Here is an 18067-nt window from a genome sequence, read left to right as displayed (position 1 = left end):
CTAATTCAAAAGATGTAGAAAACTTGTATACCCAGATGATTTCAAACCATTTTGATATGTTCTATGGAGGAGGAATAAAAAACTGTTATAAAAACGTCGAATGGGTATACGAGTTTACGAGTTAACGTTTGTAAGGTTTTTATTACAGCTCCAGTCCGAATATTAAATCTAAATACAAAATAATTTCGAAAGATTGACTCAAAATCTTTTACTTCATTTGTTTACACATACTGTAGATGCGGGTGATCGATTCCACATTTATTTCCTCATCACTTAACTGAAGTGTAGTCATAGAAGACTAACTTAACATAATAAATAATAACAACCATCCTAAATGACACACGAATGGTGCGCAACCAGTAGGAGTCGATTTCCAGATTCCCCATCAATATTTTTGTCGGTAGGCTGTGCACTCATTTCTCCCTTGATATGAACCGATTCTATCAGTGGTTGAGTTTCGAAACCTCGCACTAGCAACTCAATTTCGTAAAGGTTAGCAGACGTAACCGTACGCCATTGAAGGCTAACTTACCCCATTAAAATCATCAAATCCCTGATTAATATTCAGATTCATTGAACGGTGTTTAGCAGTTTGTTGTTGCACTATCTGCTTCGACTTGACTAGCATACTCTGAGTTTAATATTTGATCAAAATCTCTTCATTTTGAGGCATTTCTCGATTTAATTAGAGCTAATTAAAAGTTCTTGTGTGGTCTTAGGTCGTACGGCAGGTTATACTATTTAGCATATCTAAACGGAAATAGTGTGCTTCTTGATGAATATTTCTAACAAAGAAACATAGAGCTATAAGCTTCATAAAGTTCCGTTTAGACCAAAAATTTAAATTGGTTGTTTAAATCTGTTGAGATAAAACTATTTTAATGAAATCGACATAATGAACATAACTTCTCGTCTACTTAAAGGTATCGAATTAAACATTTAGCTATAAACTAATTCAAGAAGGATTAAAAGCAATTAATAATATTTAATACCAATTACGTCGGAGAGTTGTGTTAGGTAATTCCTATCAGCTAATGTTTTGCAGTATTACCCAACCGAACCACAAATGTATAGTTTGTCGGTATAATAATAATATAAATTCCGTATTATAAGTGATGTGTGTGTACGTATATATAAGCTACGTGCACATACGTACTTACAATATCAAAAATAGAGCCGAAAATACGTTAATGAAAATATGAAATTGCAAACATATTTTGCTATTTGTGTATTTTGAAAGACTTACACTCTGCTGAAGCTGGTTATGTGCATCGAAATTAAATACGATGCTTAAATGATAATATAAATGCTTTCGCTAATTAGTTAGTAAACAAAATCGCTTTACATATATAAATTTAAATTGATGCGCACAATATATCAACTTCCATATACCTATATTTACTATATTATACAAAATCTGATGGTAACAAACTAAATACCATAAAGGCAGTGTAGCGACTGTCTGTGTGTGTATAATATAACGACAGAATGCAACAACTTTTTGAATTTAAATTTATAAAAGAGCTTTTAATTTGCATGTGAAAAATACTTGTTGCATATGGTAGGATTCGGTAGTTTGTGCAATTTAATTTTTAAATTAATTTCTAAAATTAAATATTTGAATGTTGCTGCCATTGATGTTCTTTCCCGTCACGCATCCTATAATATATGTTTGAGTTGTAGACTTTTAACTTATTTATCGCTGAAATGTTTGCTACAATGCTTGAAATATAGAGATAGAGATTTCGACTTAATATTAGTCGGTGTGTAAAGACCTAAAAATAGCACACGAAATATATGGCTAGTCGCCTTGAAACTTTTAAGTTTTACGTTGACTTACAATTACAAATGAAAGCGAAACTCTTCTATTCCTCAACATTTTAGACACGGTAAATGTATCGTCATATTACGACTAAGGCTGTTACTTCTTTTGTTTAAAGTATACTTTTGATACATAAATCTATTTGTTCACTTGTTTTTACATTAATTTTACTATATAAAACCACATTAATCGGAGGTTATCGCTTATTTTTGTCATTGCTGTCGATAACAGATTCTGTATTTCTGTATTTCATCATGAATTTTTGGATCTCTTCCTTGATTTGATCTGAGTATTTTCGACATACTTTCTTGTTGTATTTGGAATACAATATGTATTTTGCTGAAAGCGAGATAAGACCGGAGTGGATCGATGTAATTAACTTTGATGAATTCGTGAATTGGTTTCAGTTGTTTTGCAGCTGGTTCCACTCATACAAATAAAGTGCTGACAACTGCCTATATCGTACGGTGAAAGTTCCACTCATATAAACAAACTGCTGATGTTACTCTAAATTTGTGGAATAATAAAATAACACGCACGCGCGTTTTACTTGTTAAAATATATAAATACGAAGCAGATTTGTATGTACGAGTAGAACCAGCTGAAAAACAGCTGAAGCAAATTTAAGGATTTTTTTGACTGGCCTTCCGCTGTATGTTTGATTTTATGCATTTTTGGAAGAGAAATCGCCTAAAATTTTCCATGTGAAACAGATACTACTGCAACTGACTTTTGACTTCCGATCGTTTAAGAGATTTGATTAATTTATTTATAATTCATCAAAATGTTTTATTGCTGGGATTAGAATGCCAATTGTAAACGAATTTAATTTATTTAATAAAAAAACCAAGTTTCGATAGAAATTTAAAAAGAATAAAAACATTAGGGTTAAACCATTATGGTTCGTCCAGTGCGTGAGTATGGGTATTTCGTAGACTTTTGACATAAAAAATAAGGTAGAAATGTCAAAAGTTCATGAAATTGCCATACTTCCGAACTTGACGAACCATAATGGTTTACCCCTATTATATTGTCGTTGTGTCATTTACGTACGTTCGTATGATATGTCGTCACGTCACGATCAAAATTTTGTAAACCATTCAATTTGTTCATAAATTCTCTGTTTTAAAAGTGTAGACCTATTTACTACTTATATCTGTTACTGGCAGTTTCAGAGGTTCAAAAGTCAATGTCACATCGGAACGGAGTTGATAAGATTAGCAATGTCAGTATTGGCATCACTACAGATTGTTCATCTTACTTGTGTCATTCAAGCGACTAAGGTTGCTCGAAGTGCAGCGTGTCAATTGATTAAATCGAATACTTAAGGCTCCAACAACTTAGGACTTTTTTCAAAAAAAATAAATATTGAAACATCAAAACAATGGGTACCGTATTTAAGTTTCATAAACTTGATCATCCACTAATTTTTCTTTCCAAATTAAACTTGATCGTTCCATTTGTATCGACTATTCTGCAGTTAAATTCACTTTGTTGCTACATATTTTGATGACATTAGCATTGACGATAGCTGTATTCGCAACAGCAGCATCCGGTGAGTCTATTGTGGTCTATTGAAAATGAAAATTGGTTTGATTGTATTTTCTATTACCATCTCTATCTTCCCATATATTTGAACGCAATATTTTTCTTTGTTGCTGTACCTTCAAATAATTAGCCGATTGTGAACCAAAGTGCGATCCAGGTTTTCATTGTGAGTCCAACGTTTGGAAAGCAGGCACATGGGTATGCATACCGGATGGCGCTGTCCAATGAGCTATGTGACTGAGAGCCATTATCTCTTGAGTCTCCATGAAATGTCCAAATTCATTTTAGCAAAAGTAAAATGTTCTATTTAATAAACTAATAAACGGACGTTGAGAAATTAATATTTTCGCATGCTGTTTCTGTTTGTGTACTTTACGCATTTCGAGTCTGTTCTTGATTTTTCAACTATATTCGTAAAGGGTTAACTTGCACGACGTAGCTTCAATTTTGTATAAAGAGACATTAGGTTGATGACAAGGTGAGAAAATATTCGTAGCATTGACTTTGCGTATGTGAGATTGTGAATATTTGATTCCGAAAATGTGATATTTTCTCTCTTCGTGTGCCAGCTTCCCCGCCACATTTACATTTTCAAACGATCGTATTATCTGCTGTAAAAGGCATTGAACAAATTTCCTGCTTATGTCTCAAACAAAAATGAAAAATTAATTGTTTTCGTAATAACTCCTTCATTATTACTCTGATATTTTCCATTAAAGAGCGACCAGAATTTTATTCCTCGTCGATTAAAAAAAACGTTTTTAGAAATCCGTTGTCGTGTAGTCGATTTATCAAACGATGAGACGAAATACTTTTGGAAATAAAATCATCCGTCCGTTGTAGCCCTTCTATCTTCGAACTTAACCTTAAGAATTTAATTACCCGTCGAATAAAAAAAAGTTTTGGAAATCCGTTGAGAATTACTCAAGTTTTCGTGTTATCAAGGAATGAACAAAGTGTGGCAAACATTTTCAGGTATGTAGGGTTTTTGGTCATACATTCATGCATTTTCGATCATAGCAGTGAATGTTTTGTGACTAGCACTGTTTCCCAGCCTTCGGCCGGGTCGTACTGTTCCCAGGGTTATTTATCAAAATAAAGTTTCCTTACTTGGTTATCAACCCTACATGTGGTATTTAAAAATTATCATTACAATTCTGGCTTCGCGTTCCGAAATTTAATTCTACGCTTATCGTGTTTCGATTTTTAACTCTACACTTCTAGCTTTCCGGGATTCAACTCAAAGTTCTTGCATTCAGAGATTCAACTCTACGCTTCCAGTTTTCCAAACTTCGAATTTTAATTCTACATTTTTAATGTAATCATAATCTCAATCCTTAATTTCGTTTCCCTTTCAAAATCATAATTTTCATTAATTATCTCTCTCTTACTTTCTTTTTTGCTCTTTTTAATCACACAAACGAAAATTATCAACAATCGTTTCTTTAAGTAAATTCTAGATTAAACAAAGTTTCATCGATTAAAATGTACAAGGACGCCATGTTTGATTTTGCACTTAGCTATAGCATTTGCCATAAAATAAAAAAACAAATTTTCCCTCACATCGGCTTTCCTTTTCACCTCTTATATCTGACAGTTATCCGCACTTCATCCTCTAGTTTCCCGGCCTTCGGCCGGGTCGTACTGCACTGTTTTCTCGCTTGGGATATGCACTGTTTCAACCGTATTTATTTTGATATAACTGAACTGGTATTTAAAATAGTACTAATACTTTAGGTAGTGTTAACATTCCGATTCCTGTAATTACCAGTAATCGTTCTGTTATTCGTAATTTTACTGATACCAAAATCATGTCTACATGAAATTGTTCAAAAAATTGTACACTTTTTCTGAAAACTGATTTAGTTTACTTTTTCGTTTTTAAGTTATTTTTTCTTATGTAATAATTTGCAGAGATTGTTGGTTTTTTGCATAAGATGTTGCTTCAATAAAAGTTTTAAACAAAGATTTTTTAAGACGGGACGTGTATCTTTGAAGGTATCTTTGACATGATTTAAATCCTTTAATCGGGCGCTACAAATAAGCGCCATAATTTCATTTAAATATTCATAGCTAAATGTGTCAAAGCTTAACCAAACACAACGTTCAATTCAAGACAATCATTACATAAGGGGCCTTTACAGTTTGCGCACTATTTGAATGACCCCTTAAGATGCTTAGATATTTTTATTACTTATAGTAATATCTGACATTGGACAAACATTTAGGAATAATTTCAGATTTTGTTTTGACGCGTGCGAGAATTACGTATGCTGCTTTTCGAACTTTACGTACCGAGGCGAAGCATATAAATCTGTTATAAAACTCATCGTAAGTTATTGTTTGATTTTTTACTTCGACTAATCCTCGGGTCAAGAAATTTCTCACGAAAAGACGACTTCCTTGTTTTATTCAGTTACTTTGAATTGAATTTTAATGTTTGATAGAGTTTTAGTAATTTATCCCTGTATGAAGCACACTTTGGAGAAAAGAAATTTATGTCCTGAAAACTTTTTGAAAAACGCACTCTGAGGTCCTGCCAGCTAATTTATTTGAGCTAAATTTTGACAATCCGAATGAGGTCCAGATACTGTTTTCGAAAAATGCCATTGAAAAGCATTTTTCAAAATCGTCCTCGGCGGCGTAAAAAGGTGTGCCGTCGGAGACCGTTTTTAAAAAACGGCTACGGAGGGCTGACCGGTTAAATTCTCTGATTTTGGAAAACGGTCTCGGAGGGCTGATCGGTGATACATCGGAGTTCAATTTAAAAAAACGGCCTTGGAAGGCTGAGCGGCTGATCTGTCGGACGTCTATTTTGCAAAACACCCTCGTAGGGCTGTCCGGCTGGTCTGTCGGATGTCGATTTTAAAAAACGGCCTCGGAAGGCTGACCGGCTGATCCGTCGGACGTCTATTTTGCAAAACGGCATCGTAGGACTCTCCGGTTGGTCCGTCGGAGGTCGATTTTAAAAAACGGCCTCGGAAGGCTGACCGGCTGATCCGTCGGACGTCTATTTTGAAAAACGACCTCGTAGGGCTGACCGGCTGATCCGTCGGAGGTCGATTTTGAAAAACGACCTCGGAGGGCTAACCGGCCGACCCCTCAGAGGTCGATTTCAAAAAATGGCCTCGCAGGACTGACCGGCCGACTTCTCGGAGGCTGGGTGCCCCCAGGTGCTCCGAGGTGCTCCGTGGTGCTCCGAGGTGCTCCGAGGTGCTCCGTGGTGCTCCGAGGTGCTCCGAGGTGCGCCAAGGGGCGTCGTGGTGCGCCGATGTTCAGATTTATATGTATAGACAAACGTTTTAGAGGTTTTATCATTCGACTTTTGGTCAAGGAAATAAACCCTGCAAATTTGATAAGAACAAAGGGTGTGACATGTATTCGATGCATTGTAGTGGAATTCAATTTCTTAAATGAAAAAAAAAAAACAAAACTACGATCCGAATTTAAAAAGCAAAAAACATTAGAGGCAAACCATTATGGTTCGTAAAGTTCGTGAATATGGGTATTTCGTAGACTTTTGGGAGACATGTCAAAACTTCATGAAATTGCCATACTTACGAACTTGACGAACCATAATTTCCCATTCAATTTTTTTCGTATTCTCTGTTTTAAAAATGTAGACCTATTTACTACTTATATCTGTTACTGGCAGTTTCAGAGGTTCAAAAGTCAATGTCACATCGGAACGCAGTTGATAAGATTAACAATGTCAGTACATATTGGCATCACTACAGATTGTTCATCTTACTTGTGTCATTCAAGCGACTAAAGTTGCTGGAAGTGCTGAAACGCTGCATTGATTAAATCGAATAGTAATCGAATACTTAGAGTTAGAGCTTCTAAGACTTGAGACTTTTTTCATAAAATTTTCAGTGAAACATCAAAACAATGGGTACCGTATTTAAGTTTCATAAAATTGATCATCCACTAACTTTTCTTTCCAATTTAAACTTGCTCGTTCCATTTGTATCGACTATTATGCAGTTAAATTCACTTTCTTGCTACATATTTTGATGGCATTGGCAGTGACGATAGCTGTATTCGCGACAGCAGCAACCGGTGAGTCTATTGTGGTCTATTGAAAATGAAAATTGGTTTGATTCTATTTTCTATTACCATCTCTATATTCCCATCTATTTGAACGCAATATTTTTCTTTGTTCAAATAATTAGCCGATTGTGAACCAAAGTGCGATCCAGGTTATCATTGTGAGTCCAACGTTTGGAGAGCGGGCACATGGGTATGCATACCGAATGGCGCTGTCCAATGAGCTATGTAACTGAGAGCCATTATCTCTTGAGTCTTCATGAAAAGCCCAAATTCATTTTATCAAAAGTAAATTTTTCTATTTAATAAACTAATAAACGGACGTTGAAAAATTAATATTTTCCCATGCTGTTTTTGTTTGTGTCGTTCGAGTCCGTTCTTGGTTTACCACTTTACTCAGTCTACAACTAGATTCTTCCCCATGGTCGACTGCGAGGAAAACGATTTTTTCCATACATTCCAGATTAGTCTAAAACGCGTAAACGGAGTTAAAACAACGCACTTTTGAACTAAGGTCCCTGACCGTGATTTGTGGTATTGTGACAATTTTTGACTTTGTGTGTCATTTTCTTGGAATCCTTTGATATCCAGGAGTAGCGGCTAACTTTATTGTGAAGATTGAACATTTGGCTTCGTAATTAATAAATAATTGAAAAATTTCTTTAATTAAGTTTAATATTTTAATTGGATCAAGGTCTGCGTTATGGTGTCCGTGATTTGTGGTATTTGATAAGTTCAATAGAGACCGATATTTGGAGGTATTCCAAAACGTTATACAAGTCATACCGCAAATCAAGGTCCAAGAGAATCGCGATTTGTAGTATAATTTATTTTACATGTAAATTGACATAAGCAAATCATGATCAGGTTTTCGCGTCCACAAATCACGGTCAGGGACCCTATATTCGTAAAAGGTGAACTTGCAAGATTTCGTTTCTTAAATTTTGTAAAAAGAGAAATTAAGTTGATGACAGGGTGAGAAAATATTCGTTGCATCACGGGCTGGACGCTCTGTGAATAGCAGCATTTAAGAAATGGGGAATAGCGTGAATAGTGTCAGGCCCGTGCGTAGCATTGACTTTGAGTATGCGAGACTGTGAATATTTGATTTCGAAAATGTGATATTTTCTCTCTTTGTGTAGAAACGAGATGTTTTATTCAAATCTCAACCAACATTAATGGTCCTTCGAGCCGGATAATATAGGCGTTCAACGTAAGAGCGAACGCTCAAACAAAGGAGTACCTCCATCACGTTTGGGATTTCCGGATATTCGAATTGAAAATATCGGATCTGAAGATGGTGCAATTGGAGGCAACAGTACCGTGGAAAACCAACCTAATGAAGGTGCAATTGGGATCGGGGATCAAACAACCATTGAAAAGACTGTGATCCAGCCAAAGAAATATGCTAAGTCTGTCTTGTCGAAAAACGGTTCAAAGATGAGCAGACGTAGTACAAGAGAGATTCAACATCTAAAAAAAACCATGGAAATTGAAGCGGAGCTCCATGAACTCGAAATGATGGAGATAAAAAGGAAGAAAGATTTCCTTTTACGAAACAAGCAGTTGAAAATGGATCTGAAGCAACAAGAAGACGCGATGTCCAGTATCGACGATGAACTTGAAGAAGCGGATGATCCTATTATGCAGCCACTGGGATATGACCAGCGTAAAAGAAACGTAAGTGAATGGATTAACAATATGGAAGATCCGATTCATTTCGGCAACTGCCGTCATCAACAAAATCTGGAGAGCACACGCCAGAACCAATTCGAAACTTCTGTTCACAACGATGTGTTGATCGCAGCTTTCAAGGCACTGGAAATGAAGGAAGCTAAAGACCTTTCAATATTCAGCGGAGAGGTTGTTTTGGAGTGGCCTAACTTTATTAGCGAATTTCGACGATCAACCGAAGAATTCATCATATCCAGTATATCCAGTATATCTTCGTATATTCCGTATATCGAGTATAAGTCGGATGAGTTTGACAACCGCCTCATTTAGAAAAATGAAATTTTTTACGCGATGGATTTCGATCAAACAAAATGCCAGTGAGTAGCTTGTGATCTCAGGAGTCTGGCAAGGTAATTAGTTTTTCAATAGGACCAATATCGGCTGAGCGATAAGACTTTGGAAAATGTTTGTTTTTGTATGTGATTGGCTAGGTGCTTTGTATGTCGTCAACACCAAATTTTTTTAAACCATTCAATTTGTTCATATACTCTTTTTTATAAATATAGACTATTTCCTACTTATATCTGTTACTGGCAGTTTCGGAGGTTCAAAAGTCAATGTCACACCGAGAAGCACAGTTGATAAGATTAACAATGTTAATATTAGCATCACCACAGATTGTTCATCTTGCTCGTGTCATTCAAGTGACTAAAGTTGCTGGAAGTGCAGCTCTTCAATTTATTAAAAAGTTGTAACCGAATATTTAGAGCTTCTGAAACTTGAAGCTTTTTTCATAAAATTTTTTATTGAAACATCAAAACAATGGGTACCGCATTTAAGTTTCATAAAATTGATCATCCACTAATTTTTCTTTTCAACTCAAACGTGCTCCATTTGTATCGGTTATTAAGCAGTTAAATTCACTTTCTTGCTACATATTTTGATGACATTGGCATTGACGATAGCTGTATTCGCGACAGCAGTATCCGGTGAGTCTAATGTGGTCTATTGAAACTGTGATTTAAAAGAGAAAAAAAAACTGTGCTCCAACATTTCAAAATTCAAATTGGTTTGATTCTATTTTCTGTTACCATTTCTGTAGTTTTGCATATATTTAAATATTTTTCTTTGTTGCTACCTTCAAATAATTAGCCGATTGTGAGCCAAAGTGCCGTCCAGGTTATCATTGTGAGGGCAACTTATGGAGGCCGGGCACATTAGTATGCATACCGGATGGCGCAATGCAATGAGAGCCATTATCTCTTGAGTTTTAATGAAACGCCCAATTCATTTTATCAAAAGTAAAATGTTCCTTTCAATAAACTAATAAACGGACGTTGAGAAATTAATATTTTTCCATGCTGTGTTTGTTTGTACACTACAGTCTTCAAAAACTCATCCGGTCAAAAACACTCAACCGCAACCTTAAGTGCGAATTGTACAATTAAGTCTGATCTAAAATTACTAAGAGTGAGCGACTGGAGAACGTTGGCGCGGAATAGGTCCGATTGGAGAAGATTGCTGTAAGAAGCCAAAACCAACAGTAGGTTGTAGTGCCCGCCTAAGTAAGTATAAGTAAGTAAGTAGTAAGTGTTTGTTTCTATACTTTACAAGTATGTTCTTGGAAAACTCTGACAGTTCAAAATGATTGCATTAAATTTACGCGAGCCAATACTGGTAAAATGGCAAATAAAATATCCAACTAGCCGTGGGGCTGTCCTAAACGAAGAGAAAATTTCATGAAAATGTACCCACAAAATGACTTCAGATCTGAGTTCTGGGACCTAAAAAGAGATCAAAACCAATTTACTTAGTCTTCAATTAGGTCCCCTCCCCATAGTCGACTGCGAAGAAAACGCTTTTTTATTTTCAATTTTAGTCTGAAAACGACGGAAGAGAGATGGAAAAAGATAGAGAGTTGCAAAGGGAATCTTAGGAAACACAATTTCCTGCAGCACAAAAACCATGAATTCTCAATTCGTATATCCAATATTCTCTCGTTGCTAGAGAGGGTTTTGGTATATCATTTTCGCAACAAGTGACGAAAAGTACGACTTTCCATTACCTTTATTGCGAAAAACGTTGTATGCAACTCGATGATAAACTGGAGTTGGATTATGATCCATGCTTTCGGCTGAGATGCATAATATTAAGGGAATTCACGAAGTCAAATATACAGAAATATACTCCGTATCATTTTCTTTCGGTGATGAGCAGATTAAGAATTTAAAAAGTTTATTCGATGTTGCTCAGATTATATACTCCGTATATTTCATAGGGAAATTCCTTTCATTTCATTTATACTCGGTATACGCTCGTATATCCAGTATATCGAGTATATCTTCATATATTCCGTATATCGAGTATAAGTCGGATGAGTTTGACAACCGCCACATTAAGAAAAATGAAATTTTTCACGCGATGGATTTCGATCAAACAAAATGCCATCACGTAAAAAATTTCATTTTTCTGAATGTGGCGGTTGTCAAACACATGCGACTTATACTCGATATACGGAATATATACGAAGCTATACTCGATATACTGGATATACTCAGAATATGCGCGCACTCAGCATATTTAAAAATGAAAGAAAGAGCCCTAAAACAAAAACAAACGAGCCGTCAGAACAGTCGGAGCGTTTGCTGCGACTGAGCCCCGTACGAACCCGTACATCTATTGCGCACGTGACCCTAGTTCGTCCGTCGCCCTACTCTTACCGTAAGTCTACTGCGCCCGTAAACGTCGGCAAAGAAATATTCTTATGAAATGTGTACGTCTTAAAAATTGCGCATAGCGCAATTACGAAGCCCCGTACGATGTTCCTTTCAAACGTAACACAAATTTCAAATTGACCTAAAATTTCCTCAGTCCTATATTAGCCTATATTTACCTATAAATAAACAATTTACTGATAAATATGCTAGTATATAGCTCAAAATAACTATCTATACCGTTGTATAGCTCAATATAGCTATATATATTTATATATAGATATCCATATTTGGGATCCTTGAAACACCCCACACACGTAACCACTAACTTCCCACTGATCAGTGACTTTGTAAGTATCATTTTCACAGATTTATATTGATTTTACAAAAATCCAAAATGGCGGCCGACGGCCATTTTGTTAGGAGGTGGAAAGTAGTACGACTGCTTTACATTCGTTAGTACCTTTCAAACATAAAAAAAATCATGAAATTCGGTCAAAGTTTACTCGAGATATTGGCAAAAAACACCACCTTCACTGTACGGCCGAGTAGCCACATATAAGCTCACTCCAAGAGACCTAGCTCACGCTCCGGTGAACTGAAATTCATAAACTTTTTCTTCCCTGATTGGTACGGTCAATACCTATCTAATAAAGCAAAATCTATCAAAATCCGTTCAAATTTGGCCAACCTACAATCAAAAACGGCTTGTCGCCCTGTACCTAGATCACACCAAGGGGTCTAACTCACGAGTCGGTCATCCAATTTCCATCAACTTTTTTTTTTGTCGATAGGTATTGTAAATACCTTTCATTTGATGTATCACTTACAAGTGTAGCCTTTAAATGGCCAGAGAAATCTTTGGAAAACGTTAAAGCAGTTATTTGGCCCCAGCTCGGGAGGGGCCGACCCAAAATCGCCCATCTTCGAACTTAGCCTCACTATTTTGATTATCTTTCAGGGAAAAAAAAAAAATTTGAAATCAGATTTGATTTACTCAAGATATCGACGTGACAGACAGACAGACAGACAGACATACAAAATTTTTATTGCAGATTCGTCATCTATGAACATAGGCAAACACTTTGCCCTTACCGTCTGCTTCGAATTCCATCAATTACACACGGCATCGTAATCCTATAAGCCCCTTCGTACTTCGTACGGGGCTAAAAAGCGTTGAAACGTTTAGAAACGATTCTAGTTCACTGAGATGAAATCGGCTCATAATTCTTCAAAAATTATTGATCCCAAAAACATCACTAATGCTGCATCAGTGGCAACACTGCTTCGGTGACATGTTGACATTAGGCCTGTTCATTTTAGAGAAATAGTCTCAAATTCATCTGGCATGGTGTCTATCTGGTCCGGAAGGCCAAAATATTGGACCCGTATTTTTTTTTTAGAATTTAAAAAAATACTTTAGATCTGGGAAGCATTTGTTCAAATGTACGAAAGCGTTGGTTAAAAGAGAGGAGAATGATGGTGTATATCTTTTTTACTCTTCTAACCAACGCATTCGTACATATGAACAAATGCTTCGCTCCCCAGATCTAAACTATTTTTTAAAATTCTAAAAAAAAATACGGGTCCAATATTTTAGCCTTCCGGACCAGATAGACACCATGCCAGATGAATTTAAGACTATTTCTCTAAAATGAACAGGCCTAGTTGACATGCTACTTCTTTTATGAAGGTGCTGAATATTTGTTGATTTTGTTGGTGTTTCAATAAATTTTGTGGTGATGTGAAGTGAATAAATGTAAAATACAAGCAAAAGTGTTAGTGTCTTCGAAAAAGGGAAAAAAGCAAAATTAAAATTGTTTGGCCATTAAGTGTTCATTGAAATTAAACAAAAATAAAATATTGCTAAGACAAATATCATAGAATTTCTAACAGACTGGTTCAAAATCTGTTACTTCATTAGTTTCAACATAGATTTTTTTGCTACATAAATCTTTAAAGGTTATAAACACTTTTAAACCTCGAATGAAACCTTCTAGTGTACTGGTTAGTAAAGCTAGTACTTCTGTAGAAAAACGTTTTTTTTTATTTCTCATAAAAATCATGACACATTCTATTATTTTCTACTAAACTAAAATTGTTTGTGCCAAAAAAATTTCATTAACTTGATTATATTCTACTAAATAACTCCAAACGAACAGGACATTGTGAAAAATATTCTGTGTATACCTCGTTCGGCATATTATGGTCGTATCCATATTTTATTATTCGAAAAGATACAATCAATTCCATTGTTTATTATATTGTCATAACCGAATAAATGTGTGTATAATAAAAAACCAAATTACAGTTGAGTTTATTTATTTATGAAAAAAGGGAAAACAAAAATATGAAAATATCTATCCGAAAATGGTCCCCTTAGCATTTTTTTGATGTGTCAGGATAGGGAAAAAAATGGTAATACATACACCGAAGAATAAACTGTATTTTAGGAAATACATAATGTGTTATATTCGGGTCGGGACACTGGAGTGGATAAGACTGAAAAACATTCCATAACGAAATGGGAAACGCAGTTCTATTTTATAGAGAGAAAAAAACCCCACCGTATAGATTTCTCCAGAGACGTAAAAAAATAATATTTTTCATCAGAAAATATAAAGTTTGGTCATGTCACTTCTGATTATCGCTCTTGTGTTCCCATTTTCCCTTTAAATAAAAATATTTATTGGGTGTTTCTGTGCACTTGTTTGTTCTGTATGCTTTCCTTTTTTCCTCTTTTCGTGCTCCGTTTCGACGAAAATCGAAAATATCCCATTCGAAATGTCATGGAAATTGTAGGAACTATATTTTCGATATTTTCTCATGAATTTGATGACGGAAACCAATTATTGCAACTGGGTTAGATACCTAGTTTTGTATACACCTTTCCGTATTTCAATTTTACGGAATTGTGTGTTTGGTTTGGTTGGAATCCACTTTATGATCGAGTGTTGCAATGAAGGTATGTTAAGATTTCCACGACTAATACTAAAACAAAACATAAACTTCAAGTTAGAGTCTGGGTTAACGTGACTTCCAAATAACGCCTCAAAGTATGCAAATGTCCGACTGAAATATATATTATGCACCTGTTGCCAAGATTGATATTTTGACGTGTAGGACATTATTGCCTTAGCCGAAGGCGTGGGCCATAATGCCTACACGTCAAAATAACAGTCTGGCAATAGGTGCAAATCATATTTTATCTGTCGAGAACAGATATATCGAGATAAACAAAAACTCGATAGAGGGATAAGCTCGAGATTATCGATCTAGACAGATAAAACTAATTACCTTGCCGGACTTCTGAGATCACGCGCTACACACTGGCATTTTGTTTGATTAAAATTCGTCACGTAAAATAGTACATTTCGTACCTAGGACTACAAGTCTTATTTTGCGTGTGAGAAGTTTCCAGATAGAGCCGAAGGCGAGGTCAGGAATCGAATACGCTAAAAACGAGGTCGCACTTTTCGGGTCCTAGGTATGAAAAATATCAGGGGAATTCCGTTCATTTTATTTATATAGTATATCCAGTATATCGAGTATATTTTCGTATATTCCGTATATCGAGTATAAGTCGGATGAGTTTGACAACCGCCCCATGTAGAAAAATGAAATTTTTTACGCGATGGATTTCGATCAAACAACATGCCAGTGTGTAGCTTGTGATCTTAGGAGTCTGGCAAGGTAATTTGTTTTTCAATAGGACCAATATCGGCTGAGCGATAAGACTTTGGAAAATGTTTGTTTTTGTATGTGATTGGCACATGATTTCATAGTCTTATCGCTCAGCCGATATTAGTCCGATTGAAAAACTAATTACCTTGCCAGACTCCTGAGATCACAAGCTACACACTGGCATTTTGTTTGATCGAAATATGTCACGTATAAAAATTCCATTTTTCTACATGTGGCTGTTGTCAAACACGTGCGACTTATACTCGATATACGGAATATACGAAGATATACTCGATATACTGGATATACTCAGAATATACGCGATATACTCAGTATAAATAAAATGAACGGAATTCCCCTGTCATTTTCTTCCAGGTTACAGTTGTCAAACTTATACGATTATACTCGATATACGACATATACTACAGTTTACTCGATATACTGTAATATACCGAGTATATAGAAATGAAGGAAATAGCCTTGTTGACTTCTTTGATCAAGATATCGTAGATATCTTTTACTTCATTTATTTTCAACAAACCTTTCGGAATAAAACAGAACACTATACAAGGCTCATACTTAAAGGATGTCGTCGTCGTTGTTGTAATGCATATTTGTCGTTGACTTCAGGATGGAAATTCAAGCTACTATTGAAAACGTGGTATTTTTGGGGGCTAGAGTGTAGTAAATGAGGACCAATTACATGGAGGACGACAGAGGTATCACGTTATCTTACAAATTAAAGTGCTGGTAAATTGTAAGTAATTCAACGAAATGTAGATACGGTACCTAGCAAGACTTACGAGCCTTTTTCGTCTATAACGTAGAGTCGACTGAGTCATTTCCCTTTTCTTTCCATCGAAAAACGTCAATGGTATATTGGTCCTTGTCAGCCCTACTTTACTCATTATGGAAGAGCACCATGTGTCGGATATACCGTCGGTGTTCATAGCGTACTGAAACTATAAAGCTTTTCTGAGCTTTTAATTATAAAATTTCCATAATGTCTCAGCTACACACATACATACATTCATTAAGGTCAAATGAAAAATGTAACTAAAACAAAAGTGACGCTCGCTTTTTAATTAATTTTAATCGAAATGAATATCCCTACGTAAAATGTATACCGTTCCGTAATCCCCAACGTTTTATCTGCATTGCTTTTATAAATTTAATTATTGCAACTCAGTTTCTGAAGAAATCGTTTTTAATTATAAATGAAGCTCCTTTGTATATTGTTCGTATTTATTTGAACATAATTCATTACAAAACAATGCGATTCATGCGAGTTGAGTACAAGACAAGTAAAGTTTCAGTGACAATGTTATGTCGACCATTTAAGAATCTCATTAATTAAAATAAATGCACAAAATTCAGCATTTAAAACGTTGTAACAATCAGCGCTATAGTCCTGCTATATTAGTTCCAACAAAAAAGGGCATATTAGATACATTGTTATTTGACTTAAGTATAACTGAAATTTAATAACATTAGCAGCATCTTTCAGCTATTCGAGAAATGTTAATATAAAATTCAAATATCTTCTTCTTTCCACTTGATACAACAAAATATCCTCCAACTATGGAACGCGTACAAAATGAAGCATAAAATGTGTGTGTTAGGGTAAGTCGAAAACTCTTTTGTCGGTCGAACACCAAATATGTGGTACAAGCTTTCGATATTAGCAAATTATTGTAAAATTCAGAAGATAGATTCTGTTGATTCTAATTACAACTGGCGAAAAATTAGCCTCTAGACTCGCTAAGTTCATCTAGATATTTTTTCTATGATTTTTAAATCGAGTTAGAGATTTCGTTTGGAAATATTCAACTGCTGGAACTATCAACGATGTGTTTACGATGTGTCATCTGTTAACGACAACTATAACCAAAAACGTTGAGCTCTGGCTACAGTTTATTATATACTATAACATACGGTGCGGTGCATCTCTAGAAGTAAAAGATTTGCTATATCAAAAAATAATCACTTGAAACAAAATGGAAAATTTAGATCAATTTATTCATGAGATGACTATAATGCAATGTTTTGCCTATAGTACTCAGACACATAATAATAATATCAATGACAAAAACGTTTTTTTTTTTTCTATTTATTTAAAATTATGCAACACCCTAGCGATGAGTACGTCGTAGAAGTAGTCACTTCTTTGCCGCCAAAAATTCTATCTTCCACTCATCTCCAAACTGTATAAAGATGAGAAAATTTAAATTGCTAAGAATACTTTTCGAAAACAGAAACTTAATTAAATACAACCTGAAATTGCTGTTTGAAGTAACAAATAATCTAGAAATTGTTTCCGCCAAGAACAAAAACAAATAATACACAACACGAAAACATTAACAAAATACAATTTAAACGCTTTTCATTTCGAAATATACCTACTCTATAGGTTAAGACAAGAGTAAAGTTTTCGCCCGCTCTATTTTATATTATCTTTTGGATTTTATATTAAAACGAACACGACTGATATGCATGGGCTACGTATTATTATATGTATCTTAAGTATAGATGATGTTCACCTTCAAGAGGTGTTTATATTTTAAAACCCATTTAA

General features: G+C 35.2%; 3 long non-coding RNA genes across 4 annotated transcripts; all 3 read left to right on the top strand.

Moving 5' to 3' along the window:
* Positions 1 to 3050: 3050 nt before the first annotated feature.
* Positions 3051 to 3711, top strand: LOC119080815. Its single transcript, XR_005088374.1, has 3 exons — positions 3051 to 3210; positions 3303 to 3377; positions 3501 to 3711. It is a non-coding gene; the product is annotated as an uncharacterized LOC119080815 (long non-coding RNA).
* A 3380-nt stretch (positions 3712 to 7091) lies between these two features.
* On the top strand, positions 7092 to 7761 carry LOC119080816. The gene is made up of 3 exons (XR_005088375.1): positions 7092 to 7265; positions 7358 to 7432; positions 7546 to 7761. It is a non-coding gene; the product is annotated as an uncharacterized LOC119080816 (long non-coding RNA).
* A 2023-nt stretch (positions 7762 to 9784) lies between these two features.
* LOC119080817 lies at positions 9785 to 16334 on the top strand. Of its 2 annotated transcripts, none has more exons than XR_005088377.1 (3): positions 9785 to 9920; positions 10009 to 10083; positions 16322 to 16334. It is a non-coding gene; the product is annotated as an uncharacterized LOC119080817 (long non-coding RNA). The 2 variants fall into 2 exon arrangements; XR_005088376.1 differs by lacking the exon at positions 16322 to 16334 and adding an exon at positions 10247 to 10429 and having other exon boundaries at positions 9786 to 9920.
* The last annotated feature ends 1733 nt before the right edge of the window (positions 16335 to 18067 follow it).

This window comes from Bradysia coprophila, unplaced genomic scaffold, assembly GCF_014529535.1.
Source record: "Bradysia coprophila strain Holo2 unplaced genomic scaffold, BU_Bcop_v1 contig_350, whole genome shotgun sequence".
NCBI lineage: Eukaryota > Metazoa > Arthropoda > Insecta > Diptera > Sciaridae > Bradysia > Bradysia coprophila.
Note: the sequence above shows the minus strand (reverse complement) of the source record. Positions and strands in the feature narration are given on the sequence as shown.